The sequence below is a fragment of the Schistocerca nitens genome, chromosome 9 (genome assembly GCF_023898315.1).
Source record: "Schistocerca nitens isolate TAMUIC-IGC-003100 chromosome 9, iqSchNite1.1, whole genome shotgun sequence".
Lineage (NCBI taxonomy): Eukaryota > Metazoa > Arthropoda > Insecta > Orthoptera > Acrididae > Schistocerca > Schistocerca nitens.
In genome coordinates, this window is record NC_064622.1 from 486398718 (window position 1) to 486415094 (window position 16377).

Consider the following 16377-nt stretch of genomic DNA (forward strand, 5'->3'; position numbering starts at 1 on the left):
AGCAGCAAGGCGCGAGCACGGAGCAGCGCGAGCACGCTACCCCCACTACCGGACCAGAGCGGAGAGTGGGGAAAGTCATGTGGGGCACACAACAGCTGCCGCCAGTCAATGTAAATCCGCGGCAACCTGCAGGGATATCACTCACGAATTATTACTGCGACAAATGAAACAAAGGAGAATGTACACATGCCACATAATTTTATTAGCTTAGTGTATGCCTCTACATTCGCATTAATTTGTGAACTGTTACACAATAAAAGGTGTCACTGAAGTGTGGGATTCTCGGTTATCTTGTACTTTTTGCCCTTTACAATTGCGTCTATGTTCGGAGTAATTGTTCTTGTGCATTTGAGGCGCAGCGGCAGTTTAAATTTCGATCAGACAACGCGTTTCTCAGGCGCGTCTTGTTACATTTCATTGCAGAGAACATTTGTTCACAAACATACGTGGAACCGAACATTGATATTATTGTAGCCGCCAGTTTGTGCAAGCGAGGAATTCTATCCTGAGGGAAGTGTCTGTAGAATTCCAAAATGTGTTTCTTGTTCTGAAATTTGTCTCTGTATTCTCTGTCACACTGCAGGTCAATAATTTCTTGCTGCAGCTCAGGACGAATCTCTTAAATATTCGCTGAATATGGAGAGAACAGATCAAAATCACTGTCTAGTGCTGTCAGATCTTGAAAGCGCTGATCAACTAAACTATGTGAATAACGTTCACAGTCTTTGGGAACATCTTGCATGGATGATAATTTAGGAAAATGAGCTAGGTTTCCTGTTTCCAGCTGACTCACCCAAAGTGTCAATTTCATTTTAAAAGCTCGTATTCGATCTATGAAATGACTAATTAGCAGATCTTTACCTTGTAGTGAAATGTTCAAAGCATTCAGATGGCTAGTTAAATCTGCTAAGAACGCGAGATCACATTCACACGTGCGCGCGCATTTCCCCTCCCTCCCCTCCCTCCCTACTCCGCGACCTTGCACCTGCTCGCGAGCACGTGCCTGAGCAGACGCGAGTACTCGCGCTCAAAACCGGCCAGTTGTTAAGCCCTGTTCTAAGGTCATCAGTCCCCTAGAACTTAGAACTACTTAACCCTAACTAACCTAAGGACATCACACACATCCATGCCCGAGGCAGGATTCGAACCTGCGACCGTAGCGGCTGCTTTGCATAGAATACAACCAGACTCCATGCCCACTTCTCTCCAAGATACTAATGCCGCCCTTAGGAGTTGTATCGTTATAAGCGGGAGCTGGGCTAATGCATAAGCGTCGAGGACATTGTTCGAGTCATTCGGCTAGTGTACATCTATGATACTCGCGCGGCTAGGGTTACCGCATGGAACCTCTCCTGGGAGTCCAGTAGCCTGTAACCGATGCTCATCGCTGATAACATCGGCCATTGAGCGCCCGTAAGCTCCGAAAACACATACTCTGTATGTACCTCTGTGAGGTGCAATGGACTCTGAGGCTCTCACAGATCTTACGGGACAACTCCCTCGACCATTTCTCCTACTGGGAGATTTCAATGGCCATCATGTCTTGTGTGGGTCGACCTCAATTTACAGTCAGGATCGGGTTTTTGAGAGCCTCATGACGTTTCACGAGGTGTGCATCCTCAACACAGGTACTTACATTCATTTCTCTACCGCTACTGGGTCACTCTCAGCCATCGATCTCTCTGCTCTCCAGATCTCGCAGACTCTGTTTGGTGGGAGGTCATTCCAGTGACCACTTCCCACTCCTCATTCACCTACATGACGGAGGATTGCTCGAACAGAGGACACCAAAACGGATGGCCAGAATGGCAACTAGATGTTGTTCAACATGGTGGCTGCGAACACGGTCACAGTGTGCAGGAATGGGTGGGCCACATTACACAAATGACAAATCATGCCACTGACTTATCCATCCCTTAGTCCTTATGTCTAAGGTACCTTGGTGGCCGGTGAAAGCCACTCAGCAATTCGAGTCAGCCGTGTAGCTCTTCGTCGGTTTAACCGCCGGCCATCAGCAGAGAAACTTACAACACTTCAAGCTGCAAGAGCTAAAGCTTGACACACAACCAAGAAGAGTAAGAAAAGGTCATTGCAAGTGTTCCTGGGCTCCATCAACTGTTACACTTGTTCTACAAAGGTATGGGAACCCATCAGGAGGATTTCTGGTGAACACAGTAGTTCGCCAACATCAGCAGTGCCAAAACAGGATTGTCTCCAAACAACACCCAGAGACGTTGCACGATGCTGGCAGAGCATTTTGGAAAAATTGGAGGCAATGCCAGCCAGAATCCCGTGCGACTGCAAAGAGGGACAAGGTGAACTTCAAAGCCTACAGTTCTGAATCCTACAAGTCCTTTTTCCATGTGGGAGCTGGAATCGCCACAGGCTGAGACTCACGATACTGCACCTGGCCACAGCCAAAGCCGATTCTGTATGTTGCGACATTTGCCAGCATTTTCAAAGGTAAATCCTCCTCGAATGTTTAGTTTGATATGGCAGACAGGTCATTTCCCCAGTTCGTCGAAAGAGGCAATTCTGATACCTCTCGACAAACCAGGAACGGACCGCATATAACCCAGTAGTTGCCGGAGTATTGCATTAGCTAGCTGTGTAGGAAAGACCTTGTAGCGAATGGTTAACCATCGAATGGTCTGATTGGCAGAGACCAGGTAACGCCTTAGCCGCTCTCAGTGTGGATTTCGTAGAGTTTGGTCCACTGTCGACAACCTGACCCTGTTAGAGGCAGCTATTCTGCAGGCTTTGCTGCATAAACATCACTGTCATGGTACATTCTATGATGTCAGTAAAGCATACGATACTATTAGGTCTACAACTTTACTTCGGCCATTTTGCAATAGACAGCAGTAGCGGCAAGTGGGGTTTGGGTGGTTGGTTATAGGTGTAATAAAATAAGCTTGGGAATCCGTAAAGATAATGCCATAAAAATATTAGTCGATTTTTGATAGCATCATAAGGTTATTCTCAATTAAGTACGTCAACTTACGTACCCATTTCCCGCTATTTGCAGGAAGTTTTAATTTTCTGCTTTAACATGAAGAAATCTGCGGCTGTGTCTCTTAAAATGCTGGGTAAGACCAATCGTGAGGGAACTATTAGTGGAAGAACGTGTAGAGAATGTTTTCAACGCCTTCAGAAGGGTGATTTTGATGTCGAAGACGGGCATGGTGGTGGAAGACAGAGCATTTTCGTAGCTACTGAAACAGACGAAGACAGTCACAGGACATAATTATCGAAAGCAATTGAGGCGTTCCAGCCCAGGACTGAAACCCAAACGGCCGCAGTACAGCGATTGACACGTAAAGGTAATTTTGCAGCAGGTCAGTGATCGACTCCATGTCGCAAAACCCGTCAAAATATACATGGAAACGTTGAAATGAGAAGTCCTATCCCTCCCGTGGTATTCTCCATACGTTGCTCTCTCTGACTACCACCTTTTTCGTTCAGTGACATACAGTCTGGCTGACCAGCACTTCCGATCATATGAGCAAGCGCAAAATTGAATCGATTCATGGATCCCCAGAATAGAAGCCCAGTTCTTCCCCCACGAGATGTATATGTTGTCCGAAAGATGGGAGAATGTAGTGGCCAGCGACGGCAGTACTATGAATCATAATTTTTTTGTGAGTTTTTCACAATAAAGCCTCGAACTTCGAGAAGAAACGGCGGTAGCAAAGTTCTAGTACTTGGAGAGTCAGTATTCTCGCGCACCTGCATTAATGGGGCTTTCGTGGCCACCTCCCCATCTTTAAACAGTTTTCCCTGTCTAAGCGTTTTTTAGGACCTGAGTTGGTGTCACGCTGTGAGATAGTTTTGAGCAGGATAATGATGCCGCTCAGGGCAGCGTTTTAAGTGTTACCGTCTTTGCCCTAGCCATAAATCGTATTACGTCTACTGTGCGGAATCCTATACAGTGCTATTTATTTGTGGACGTTTTTGTTGTTTTCTGTTCCTCCTCCATTGTTGCAACAGCCAGTTACAACTTATAGTGCAGGGTTAGGGGACTTGGCTGCAAAGATGGTTCTGAGCACTATGGGACTTAACATCTGTGGTCATCAGTCCCCTAGAACTTAGAAATACTTAAACCTAACTAACCTAAGGACATCACACACATCCATGCCCGAGGCAGGATTCGAACCTGCGACCGTAGCAGTCGCGCGGTTCCGGACTGCGCGCCTAGAACCGCTGGACCACCGCGGCCGGCGCTGCAAAGATGGGTTTTCAGTTTTCTGCAGTTCAGGGAACGTGTGTTCATTTTATTGTTTTCGTCGTGTCTTTAATTTGCATAGAGATGCGATCTTACATTTTAAAGAAATTCTTTGCCTCATTTTTTACCCCAATTTCTCGTGGTTGCCAGACCTGAGAGACCTGAAAGCCAGAAGCCTGAAGGCACTGAACATCATAAAGAGCTTTAGCCACAGGTCTTGGGGAGCGGACGAGACGCGTCTGCTCCAGTTTTATAGGGCAATCGTGCGTTCGCTGCTACACTGTGGATGCACAAGCCTTCTATGTGAAGATCATTAAAGCTGTCGATTATAAGCGGATTTGGTTGGCCGCGGGTGCTTATAGCGCCAGCCCACACCCAGTCTCCGTGCTGAGGCTGGCGAAGCGCCACTGATAATCCGACGGCAACTTCGCATGCTGCGTCAAGCATGTAAGTCTGTCGCAACTCCGTGAACCGTAGTAAAGTTAGCCTTGAAAAGCTCGCCGCAGCGCGTAGCGTGAAGCAGTCGCCCTCCGTTTTCTGGCGGTGGCGCCTTTGTCGCAATTGAAGGCTTCGGTGTCTCCCTCTAGCGGGAAAAGGGAAAAGTGGGCGGTTCGCTTGGGTTTAAGAAGTGGCTATATGGGCTCTCGTGGAGAGTTGGCAGTCGGGACATCAAGAAGCGACTCCTCTGCCGGTGCTAGAGGGACAGCACGCAGACCGCGGCATCAGCGTAAGCGACGTGAGCAGCGGCTCCGTGCTATGGGGTGTTAACTGCTCGTCGCGAAAGGTATCTTCCTCAGCGTGGGTCCGCAAGGGGCCTAATCTGCAGTTCGGCCGTATGCTGTCGACCGGCGAGGAGGTTCTGAAAATCGCCTTCCTGCGTTCGTTGAAACGGCTGGCAGCGGGCGGCTCGGCAGAGCATTTGGAGGTGCTGCGTTGGTTCAGTCCTGGGAGTCATAACGCACCCGAAGTTGAGTATTGATTGTTAACAGATTTTATGAAGTTTAATTGAATTCAATTTACTTATTCTTGTTAATTATACCACCCGTATTTTTTGGGGGTTTCCCGCCAATCTTTTTCGTCTGCCCACCTGCGGGAAGGTGGTAATATTAGAAAGGGTGGTCCGTTTGTCCCCTTTTGAGGACGGCAAGGGGAGGGGGGGGGAGTCAGGGTGAATCTGTGGTTCGGATTGTTTATTTCCCCTCCCAGCTGACCTACGGGTTTATTTGACTGTTAGCGTCTGCCATGTCTGTGAAAGTCTAAGCCACCAATGACTGTACTGTTTAAAATGCAGGACAGTAAAGACCTGGTCCATTCTCTCGCCTGCCATAAATAGTATTACTAGACTCACGTGTAAAAGGTACTCTAAGAAAGAAGAAAAATTCCTTTTGCCTCGTGGTAAGAACTAGTCAATTGCATAACGAATTCCTGCTCATCTGGAAGCGGTAACTTACGTAAATTTGTGTTTATGTTTATTTGGCTATATTAAAGCAAAGTTAATGTACGGCGTAGTGGATTTTTTTATATTGTTTCTAGTTAGCAAAAACTGTTGTGTGTTTTTCCAATTCAATACCTTTTAAGGCTTTTATTCAGCGTGCTTATGTGTTTTATACAGGTAGTTGGTTATTAGGGTGTTTTCTTGCCATGCAAAAGTTTGCCATGTCATTACGGGTAGAAATTGTTGCCTTGAAAGGAGAATGTTGTAAAAGTTCGCAAGTCCTACCTGGCGAGCGCGTGTGTTTGTCGTAAGTTAACTGGCAGAAATTTGTAAAATTTGTTTTTTTATATATTTTGGAAATGTTAATGTTATTAACTGTGAATATCCCCCCGTGTGCATGACTCATGCGTTTTGGTTTTCATATTTTGAGAACTTTTGTAAACAGGATTGTCTTTATATGTTGCAGACAAGTTAGATTCTACGTCATTTAATGGATGGAGTGAAATTCACCTGTAATTTAGCTGAGCTTGAAATATTATACAGCGTCTCCTTGTATGCGTTAAATTGCTTGCCTGTACTTGCCTTTTACTGGCGTGAAATTTTTTATAATAATTTAATAATGTAAAAGTCCTTTCCTACCGTATATTGTGACTTATTTCTTAAATGATTGTTGTTTTCTTTTGTAAAATATCGTAAAGTCTTGTACCAAATTTGAATATAAAGTGTTACTGAAAACTGAGTGTAATTTCACCAGTTATTCGTTGGCACCTACTTCCACTTTACATTTTGTGTACTGATTGAGATAACCCTTGGTGAACCAGTAGTAATTTTACGGTTCACTCCGTAGTGACCTGCATATCATAGTGATGCTCGTCCACCACTAGAATGCCTTTTGCCCAACATTCCACGACCAAGAAAACCATTTGGCATCTGCATGCCTCATGTGCTGGAGTCTCTTGGTGTGAAGCAATACAACCCCAACTCCAGAGCTTTAACCACCTGTCACGATGCTTACTGCAGAAGGCCAGAATAATTTTAGATTTGGTGGGGTAGAGGAGATACTGCACTCCTGCATATGTTTTTAAAACATTATTTAGTGACATTTTATGTGTAACCACTACAATTGCACAGGTGTCCATACGGATGTGTCGACAAAGAAGGACTCTGTTGGTTGCTCTGTCGTTTTCCCGCATCGTGTCCTCAAGGTCCGACTGTCTCGAAACTTTTCTGTCTTTGACATTGATCTTACGGGAACTGGAACAAATTTGATGTCTTTCGAGTGCTAAATTCCTTGTCATTTCCGAATCTCTGAGTGCCCTTCACTCTTTGAAACGTTTGCACCCAGCAGATAAAGTGGTCCAGAATATATACTGCGGGGGACGAAAGGGCGTATCTAGCAGTCAAAGAAGTATGTCGTAATCCACAGTTATTTCAGTGTGCCATCCCCCTGGATACCTCGCTGTTGAAGTACAGAGTCATGCGTCGATGGAAGACGAGTGGCTGGAAGTGACCAATAACAAGCTGCGTTTCAGAAAGCCCACTACGCGTGCTTCCAGCCACGAAGGCGGGATGAGGTCGTCCTTACTCGTTTTCGCATAGGCCGTAATCCTCTGACGCATGGACTTCCTGCTCCTGGAAGAGGACGCTGCTGTGTGTAGTGCTTCCGGCCTACAGATCACTATGTGCCATTCACTGTGCGCCACATTTTACTAGACTTTTTATTTTCGGACGAGGGGGTAGTGGTAGATATGCCCTGTATTTTAAGTGACGTACAAACGAATGTGGTGCGGCTCTTCAGGTTTTCTGATGTTTCCTACCTGTTTCCGAAAATTTTAGGGAGATATTTGTAATGTGTTGACAGGCTGATTGGCTCACCCATGTTTTCTGTAAATGATCAGCCACTTATATTTCCCTTTCTTTGAGCTCCTCAATGATTTTAATTCTGTTATAATCCTAGGTATTGCACCGTTCAACTTTCTCCGTTGTGAGTCAACGTGTATGGGGTGGGAGTGCGTGAATGAGTGAAGAAGTTTCCTTCTCAGTGTGTGCAACAAGTTTTTATCCACATTTGTTTGATTTAATGAGTATAAGGGTGCTGTTAACCTCGTTGTTGGGCGCTCATAAGCTCCAAACACACACACTGTAACGGAACATATTAAAGGCTTTACTTTAATGAAGTATGCGATCCCTTCCAAATTCAACCAGTTTAACGAGTATTTATGATTATAGAAAAGTTATTGTGTATGTTAACAATGATTGCACAACATGTCTCCATAAACAGTCAACCCATTAAATTATACTGAATAACTGACCCACACAAAAGTTTATATCACTTGATCAGTGATACAGCAAATGTCATCATGAAAAACACTAAGTTTATCTTAAATAATTAATATGAAGTACGAAAAATAGTGGCCAACTTAAGTATTTTGGATCTCCTTAAATAAAAATCACCCAGTGAAACCTATTTGTTCACTAGGAGCGTTTTCACTCAGTATTCACGTAATCAATCCTATTTTAGACGAAAACCAATGTAATTCTTAATAATTCATGTTACTTACTTATTTATGCAAATTAGAGAAGTCAGTTGACAAACTTCTAAAAAACGGCCTTTTTGTAACAAAGAACTATTCTGTCAAGTCAACAAATCTGTCTGTCATTTTAATAACATGTTAAATTATGTCACTCGATGCAAATTAATAACTTTTCTGCACAAATTATGATAACAGATGTACATGTGACTTATAAACTATATCTCTTTTTAGTAGTTCTTTGACAATGTTATAAATACAGGCAGTCAGAGGCAGTCGGGGGCAGTCGGAATGTCACTTTGGTGAAGTGTGTTTCTGTGTTATGGTTTGGCAAAACAATGCAAAGAACATGTAAAGGAAGTACTACTTTGTGTTGTGTTATGGTCTTTGGTGGACAGTGGAATTAATATGGCCACTAAAGTAATAAATATTTGATATATACATATGTGTTGGTTTCGCTCGTTCTTTATCATCAAAAGCACATGAAAAACACGGGACCTCATGTTTTTTAACCCTAGACAACCAGATTTAGAGCCAGCATCAGCAACGAGACACAGCAGCGATCCAGCAAGCAGCAGCGATTACTACAATACAATACATTGTAATGGCGCCAACCTAACATCAAGTGCTAACAAGCTCCGTAAATGGGAGTGAAATAGTGCGTTTACAGCAATTAGCAAGATATCAACGACTTAGGCGGACCATTACAACACACACATACTTAAAATATATAGTGGCTGAATACGACATTCGACCGTCATATTTATCTTAACGAAGAGATTTTAAGTTTAATTTCTGTGCAAACGTGGCCTGTGTACCATTCTGTTGACCGACTGGCGTCTAGTTTCGTGAGTGAAACGAAACTTATTTCAACGAAAGTGAAAATTAACTGTACCAACAAGTTATTTGAATATCTTGCGTCCATCTATGGGAGCGACTCGGTTAGCTCACTGGACAACATGAAAAGCAACACCGCCTGGCCTGTGCTACAGGCCCAGAGAGGCCCTCAGGTTGTGCTGACACGGTCAAGCCTCGTGACCCATAGCTGGGTCTAAATCGTTTTCTCAATTCTGTTTGACACATGAAGCATGTTGCGGAGACCTAGCACAAGTCTTGGATGTTAGTCGCATCGTTCTCCATCAGCACTGGCCATCAGTCGTCGAATCCAATATCTCCATGATCCTCCAATTCTTATAGAAGTACCAGTTGACACTCTTTTATCATGACGGAAAAGATGCTGTGTGCTACAGGCGGTGGCGGCCAACGATCGTGTGCTAATCTGCTACAGCACACTGGAAATATTGCACTTAACTTATGCCATTTCTCTTCGAATGCGAACCAGAAATTGCATTTAAAAGTACTCAGTTTCCCTTTGAATGTGCTGATATGTAAAGAAAGCGTGCGAAAATATGTTTTGTTGCAGCCGTTCCGCGCTAACTAGAAACCAGTGATGAGTGCTGAAATGGTACTCAGCTCTGCTAGGGTCAACTCACGGAAGGGTCACAGCTGTCTGTATTTCCACTGCGCATGCTCAGATGTGACGTCATTCCTTCTGTGAATATGGGTCCTACATTGCTCACGGCACGAAGTCATTATTTCTCTTTGAAAGTCTGTATAAAGTGCAAGCAATATAGCGAATTCTGTAGTTGATGTACTGAAGAGGCCATTTTCCAGTTGACCATTGGAGGAGAGAGTGCATGTTAAAGAAGTACTGCAGCGGCCTAGTGGTCAAGCACACTGACCATTCGCTGGCTCGAATTCGATGTACTCTGCCAGATAATTTTTTACTTGTTTTCATTTTATTTCTTACAAAATTTAAATACACACATCAAAAAAAGTTTTTCATCACCCCAGATCCCAGAACTCCTGACGATAGACGTTAACTGTGGATATTGTACACAGACACAGTCCCTCTGACTGTTCAGAGATGTCACTAAACCCCCCAACAAAAAAAGTAAACAACCATGCATGAGCAGCGCCTTAAAGACGGAGGGGCTCCGACAGCCGATCAGTTCCAGTCATTCCACCAGGAAGGAGGTACACGGCTCGTGTTGTCTATAGTTCAACCATGCTTAGATGATCAATACTGCGCTTCGATCGCGTCCGCATTGTTAGTTTGTTCCAGGAAGGGCTGTCAACAAAGGAAATGTCCCGGTGTCTCAGAGAGACAGGAACTGTCGATGACATGCCTCGCTCAGGCCGCACAAGGTCTACTACTGCAGTGGATGACCTATACCTACGGATTATGTCGGAGCAACCATGACAGCAACGCCACCATATTGAATAATGCTTATCGTGCAGCCACAGGACGTCGTGTCACGACTGAATCTATGCGCAATAGGCTGCACGATGCGCAACTTCTCTCCCGACGTCCATGGCAAGCTCAATCTTTGCAACCACGAGCCGCGCGGCATTAGCCGAGCGGTCTAGGGCGCTGTAGTCATAGACTGTGCGGCTGCTCCCGGCGGAGGTTCGAGTCCTTCCTCGGGCATGGGTGTGCGTGTTTGTCCTTAGGATAATTTAGGTTAAGTAGTGTGTAAACTTAGGAACTGATGACCTTAGCAGTTAAGTCCCATAAGATTTCACACACATTTGAACATTTTTTTTCTTTTGCAACCACGTCACCATGCAGCGCGATACAGATGGGCCCAACAAAATGCTGAATGGACCGCTCAGGGTTGGCATCACGTTCTCTTCACCGATGAGTGTCGCATATGCCTTCAACCAGACAATCGTCGGAGACGTGTTTGGAGGCAACCCGGTCAGGCTGAACGCCTTAGATACACTGTCCAGCGAGTGCAGCAATGTGGAGGTTCCCTGCTGTTTTGGGGTGGCATTATGTGGGGCCGACGTAGTCCGCTGGTGGCCATGGAAGGCGCCGTAATGGCTGTAAGGTACATGAATGCCATCCTCCGACGGATAGTGCAACCATATCAGCAGCATATTGGCGAGGCATCCGTCTTCATGTACGACAATTCGAGCCCCCATCGTGCACATGTTGTGAATGACTTCCTTCAGGATAACGACATCGCTGGACTAGAGTGACCAGCATATTCTCCAGACGTGGCCCACCAACAACTTGAGGGATCTACGTCGAATCGCCGTCCAGGAGTGGGACAATCTGGACCAACAGTGCTTGATGAACTTGTGGATAGTATGTCACGACGAATACAGGCATGCATCAATGCAAGAGGACGTGTTACTGGGTATCAGTGGTAGCGGTGTGTACAGAAATCTGGACCACCACCCCTAAAGGTCTCGCTGTATGGTGGTACAACATGCAATGTGTGGTTATCGTGACCAATAAAAAGGGCAGAAACGATGTTTCTGTTGATTTCTATTCCAGTTTTCTGTACAGGTTCTGGAACTCTCGCAGCCGAGGTGATGCAAAACTTTTTTTGATGTGTGTATATTTAAACAATTTAATTTACATGTGTAAAATTAATATATTCAATTTAGCTAGCCATGTAAGTCGAAAGGATATAGCTGGTGGTAAAAAAAAGCGAATATAGAAGGATATTTGGTATGAATGTGTAAGGAAAGAGTTGTGATGTTTGCAAAGCACATTTTGCTTTCCTCATTTGTTTGTCAGGAACATTAATGTGTGAGGTACAGGTGAAGTGAAATATCTCGGACATATTAAAGTATTAAAAATCTGAAATCATAAAGATGTAAAGACCTGTTTTCAATGTAGTGCGTTAGGTAAAGCTAAATGTTGCAACAATGCTAACTCACGACTATCGTGACGACATAGTGACTATCAATCTGTTATTTCCTGTAATACTGCACTATGTCGATAAAATTTTGACAAACTGCCATTGGTTACAGGGTAGATGTTTTTGATGAACCAGTCTCTCATGTACACTCTGTAATTTACCAAAATTCTGCTTGTATTACAGGATTATAAAATTACAGATTGAAGGAAACAACTATGCGTAGCGTGTCGCTTATCGTGTATCAGCATTGAAATAATAACTGCATTACAGCTTGCCATGTGTAGGACAAGCTGTTTAACTGCACACTTGTGGCGGACGTCAGACGCTGATATAAAAAACAGAGTTATTTCTGCGGCTGGCCATAACAACTGTGTAGAAGCGCACTTGTGACAGACAACGTTAGTATGTGATTAAGAGCGTTGCGCTGCAGTACAGTGCCTTTTCAGAAGTGGAAATCACGACTTCCGCCGCAGAACGGAAACCCAATGGAGGGGCAGGTGGGACAGATGAGGATTTGTTTGGAAAATGTTTGGTCATTCAGCGAAACAGGAATTAGCTAGCTCCTGCACTAAACTGGACTTAGCAGACGCGCGAAATCATGCTTTGTGGTTCTCCTAATTCCTCAAAAACCTGAAATGAAAGCTAGCTGGAAAACGACTGGAGATGAGTGACATGAGATTGGATTTCTTTTTTCCTTCTTTTTTAAAAGAAATGTAGTGTAACGGAAACGGTGTGTATGTGTGTGAGGGGTGGTGGTGGTGGTGGGGGGGGGGGGAGAATCTACAGAGAATAGAGAATGATCCAAGATATGAAGTTTCAACACTTGGTCCAAGACCCATAGTGATCAATCGTCCTAAGTGGAAAATCACTACTAACCGGATACTGAAACTTCGTTACTGTGGTAAGCCGCCTTCGTTACCCGGCTCGTTAACGGACACCTGTTCAGTGACTAAAGCCGCTTCGAATCTTGGTGCGGAAGACTAGGTTGTGTGCCGGTACAGGATTTCACCCTCTCACTTCTCTCATCGTCATCATACAACACAATCACGGCACTAGGCTATAGACACATCCGCTACAGTCGCCTACTCTCAACAGATAAATGTAAGACGCAATTCTCATGGACGACAAGAAGGGACCATTGTGTGCGGAGCAAGGAAAGGCGAGTGAACCTAGCCCTTCGGGCCCTCCAGTCGACAATGGAAAATGGCTCTTTCATTCTTCATCACTATGGCACTATGGTTCTAGATCTTCTCATTCTGTAACAGACATGAGTAAGTTCAATGTCTGACCGAGAAATTCAATAACCAAATCTGTTCTTTGTCGTGTAAGAACATTTATCCATACCTTGCTCTTTTTATTGTTTACTGCATTTCAGTGTGATGCCTTTAATGTAAAGTCAAGTAATTAATTTGTGACAAAATAGCCTAATAATTTAGATGTGCGAAAGGAGCTGGTGTATCGCGTTAGCAAACTCAGTATTTTCATTGGAATTTCCTGTTACGTTTCATACAACATTTTAGCTCACAAAGAAACTAGCTATATCTTTACACGATAAAATCTGACTGCTACTGAGACCGCCAAAAAGCATGAAAACCGGAACGTTGAAAGGACAGCGACTTCCGAATGCACAAACCACTTAAAAAGAGTAGTGTGGCGAGGTGAACGTGTAGCCAGAAGGCTGTAGCTGTTGTGATTAATTCGTCGCCAGCTGTGTGGTAACCACGAGGAGCAGGAAGTGAAACGAGCTTCGTGAGATAGTCGCTCACTTGTTTCACCTTCGAGAAAATCCAGAGAACGAGTTTTTCTTCGTGTGTCGTGAATCTCAAATGACACACTCGTCAGACGCACGCGGTCAATGGCAGAATTGCTTACCCCACATACTCATTCGCCTTTTGCATAGCCACAAGCCTGCACGGCTGGTTGATGGCAGAGGTTCGCAGGTTCTAGACCAAAGCGACACTTCTTGCTGCCTGTTTGTCCTAACCCAGTTGTACCAGCCTTCCTAACCAGCACTTGACACGGAGTTAAGCCGGTTCGAATCTTGGGTACTGGAATATTCTAACTCCCAGTATTTTGCCGGCAAGGGAAGGAGAGGCGGGGTTGTAAATTTCCTCGTCACCAACGTATGAGTCAATATTCTGGATTAGATTCCAGATCTCCGCACAATGTCTCGCAAAGCGAGGGCATGCGACACTATTGATGGTGATTCTTTCGTCGGGTGGGGACGTCCTGCTTGCTGCTTTTCGAGAGGTGCAGGCACCCTCTCCCTTCGCTTCATCCACTCCAACACATGCACGATACTACACTGTTCAGGCACCCATAACAATGATCCCCACGACGCAGGTAGACATCTGACACTTTACAACAGGTCGGAGGAAGCCAACGACAAATCACCACCAGAACCACCTTGCCTGGAACGGCGATGCGTGATTCGTGCACCTGCTCACCAACACTCGTCCTCTGAGAATGGGGCTGTGTGCTAATATGAAGACTGCATGTCTTTGTCTTTGCTCTTGACAGTCCTTGCGGTAGCACTTCTTCCAAAATTTGCTAATTTTGCACGTTGTAAAAATTGAGTTTACTTGTTCTTGGCGAAAAATATTCCAAGTGTCTTCTCCCTTCCCAACTTGTCCAGTTCAGCCCTCCTACATATTTTATTCCCGAAGGTGTCACGGGTTTGTCTCCTAACAACGATACAGTTCCGCTGCTTTTTCACTTTCTAAGTTGAAGTGTGCTCTTGTTCACTACAGACAGCTGCCTATCCGAGAACCAATTTCATCATTTTCAACATTCCACTTTTGTATTCATATGCGAGGTAATAGTGGAACGAAGATGTAAGTCTCCTTGCGAGTGTATTATTCCAGAATGTATGACAGGCATAATACACTGTCTCAATTACACTGAGGCAACGGCCTTGTCGCAGTGGATACACCGGTTCCCGTCAGATCACCGAAGTTAAGCGCTGTCGGGCGTGGCCAGCACTTGGATGGGTGACCATCCGGGCCGCCATGCGCTGTTGCCATTTTTCGGGGTGCACTCAGCCTCGTGATGCTAATTGAGGAGCTACTCGACCGCATAGTCAAAGAAACCCATCGTAACGACCGGGAGAGCGGTGTGCTGACCACACGACCCTCCTATCCGCGTCCCATGTGAGGGTGACACGGCGGTCGGTTGGTCATGATGGACCACTTGTGGCCTGATGACGGAGTGCTTTTTTCTTTTTTTCTATTACACTGGACCTCGACTACTGCGGGTCATTACATATAGAAACGTTTATGGTGAGATGAAACTTTTGGCTGACGCCAAGGCGAATAACACGCGAGTGTTAGAAACGTTCAGCCCAGTGTCTAACGTGAGGTTCATTAATAACTAACAAACGTTTGCATGTGACAATCATTCTCGGTCAGAGAACTGTACAGATTTTGCAAGTATTCCACTTGAATTTGACGTAGAAAATGTCTTGCACTTACAAGGAGACAGCACGACCGTGGGGTCGGGGATTTGTCCGCAATTTTGTGTGGTGAAAGAGGACCCCTAACACCTCACGTGGTTAAAATATTAGGACGCACTACCCGGAAAATCCCGGGAAAAATCGATCCAAAGTTTCTTAGGTACTTTATGAGTATAAAATGTTAGTACACGGCCGAGCCACCGTCTGGCGTAGGTGTTCAGGGCTCGGATTCGATTCCTCCTCTGGCAGGCAATTTCTTTTCTTCTGTTTCATTTTCTTTCGTTATTCCACCAATTATTCAGAAAGTTTCCCAAACCTACATTATCTTTAACAAATTAGTTTCATTATTGAATAAAAATTATTTTCTTTTTGTCCAACAACACAATTCATGGCGGTGGGTTTTCCATTGTTCATTGTAAAGTATATGAGGAGAAACTTTGCCTTTTTAATCAGAATAACAAAGTCGATTGGAAAACATTCAATTTTTATACATATAATAATTATAAACAAGAACCGCAGTGGTAATCATCGTAAAAACAAACAAAGCAATAATTTTTGCGACATCTTGCGCAACATATAAAAGCGGATTTTTTGCAATCACAGGGCGTTTGCAATAAATCTGTACAAAAACATGCCCCATTAACGTTTACGAAAATGTTTCGAGTTTTTGACAATTTTGAGGCAAACCAGGCATATCGAATCATGTCTCGGAATATTGGTTACGATAATTGATGGTGGATTATAGAATGAATTTTTATACAGTCTTCGCGGGAATTAATTTCATGATTCTCCTGTAACAATGCGCTGTAATTTTGCAAGCAACAGAAGAAACAAAAAAGTGCCGGAGGAGGAACCGAACCCGACACCTTTGGCGTAATTGTCCGAGCGTTAACGATGTAGGCCAGACGGCGGCTCGGCAGTGGACTAAGATTTTATGCTCATAAGGCACCTAAGAAACTTTGGATAGATTTTTGTCGGGATTTTCGGAGTAGTGCGTCGTAATATTTTAACCACGTGAG

The 16377-nt window shown here is 44.5% G+C and overlaps 1 pseudogene; it reads left to right on the forward strand.

Moving 5' to 3' along the window:
- Positions 1-14811: 14811 nt before the first annotated feature.
- On the forward strand, positions 14812-14929 carry LOC126204593 (5S ribosomal RNA; annotated as a pseudogene).
- The last annotated feature ends 1448 nt before the right edge of the window (positions 14930-16377 follow it).